The 1,267-nt window shown below is 36.4% G+C and overlaps 1 protein-coding gene across 2 annotated transcripts in view; it reads left to right on the plus strand.

Moving 5' to 3' along the window:
* The window catches only part of arhgef18a (rho/rac guanine nucleotide exchange factor (GEF) 18a), a 19,131-nt gene that overhangs the window by 4,107 nt on the left and 13,757 nt on the right, over window positions 1-1,267 (plus strand). For both annotated transcript variants that reach the window (XM_035670072.1, XM_035670073.1), the window contains exon 2: window positions 945-1,010. The gene's annotated coding sequence lies outside the window, so the exon portion shown is untranslated. The remainder of the gene's footprint in view (window positions 1-944; window positions 1,011-1,267) is intronic.

Raw genomic sequence — 1,267 nt, forward strand, 5'->3', positions numbered from 1 at the left:
ACTGGCATATTGTCAATAAGAAAAAATAATAACAAATAACACGACAATTTTGGTCCACTTCCATCCGTCCTGTTCTTGTGAATGTGACATCTCAGCACTGTCGGTCAAACACTAAATTAGTGACACTTTTGACTCGAAGCTCGTTGAGACAACTAGAGATAACTACCGCAGCTCATCCATTCTGCCTTTCCCTTGCTGCCTCACTTTGAATTTCAAACGTCTACAGAATCCCGTGACAACAACGTATTGCAGCGTGCCGTGCTAATGGTGATCCTGTAAGTGTTTTTCACCTACAGCATTATACTTAGCTATACTCTATAAACAAACTTTACATTCTAATCAAGTAGATGTCAGTTCAATCAAAATATATATTCACTGAAATAATGCATGTACCATCAATTCAGTGACAACTTTTATTTGCCAAAAACTACTCTTTAAATCATTTTTAATATAATTCTTTCAAAGTTTTTCTTGTTTTCTGTTCATTTGACTGTGAATTTTTTATTTTATTTTAATTAATTGCATCCACATTTTGGCAAATTCAATGATATTCCGCATTTTACATTTGATTCAACATTTCTTATCAAATTCCACAATTCGGTGTTTCTTTTCACATCGCAGAAATCATAAGGCCCTAGATAAGCCTCATAGCCGAGATACTCGTTTAAACATGTAAACACACTCATAGACACAGCCAGTGGGGTCACTGAGGGCTGCTGCTCTAAAACTGGGACACATTTTGGCCACAAATTCAGTCAGATTGTGACATAAAAGCCTCTGCATAATAATAATAATAATACATTTCATTTGTAAAGCGCCGTTTCAGGTCAAGGTGCCTGTTCACACGATGCCATCAGAAATACGTTTAAAAACATTTCAAATAACTAAAACAAAACAAAATCCACTGCTTTAACCCGATTTGTTTCCCTTTATGTTTTTTCCAGTGTCATAAGGAAACCGTGGAAGACGACACACAGAAAACAATAAGCAGAAGTACACATGAACTGAAGGTGAGTCATTCTCGGTCACAGACAGAGATGATTGACTTTTAAAGTCCTTTAACCATAGAAATGCCAAACACTTTCATTTCAAAGCTAGATTTGAGAGGATGTGTCAGTGATAGGATTATTATTGCGTCTATTAACATTTTCACACCTCCATCCTGCAGAGATGTCTATCATGAAGCCAAGAGGAAGATAAGAGTTGGTGACATACATCTCAAGTAATATCTCTTAACGGGTTCGGGTTAGGGTTCTGTAACGTAGAA

The sequence above is a fragment of the Morone saxatilis genome, unplaced genomic scaffold, assembly GCF_004916995.1.
Source record: "Morone saxatilis isolate NCDOM2014 unplaced genomic scaffold, NCSU_SB_2.0 Contig23, whole genome shotgun sequence".
In the NCBI taxonomy this organism is placed as follows: Eukaryota; Metazoa; Chordata; class Actinopteri; family Moronidae; genus Morone; species Morone saxatilis.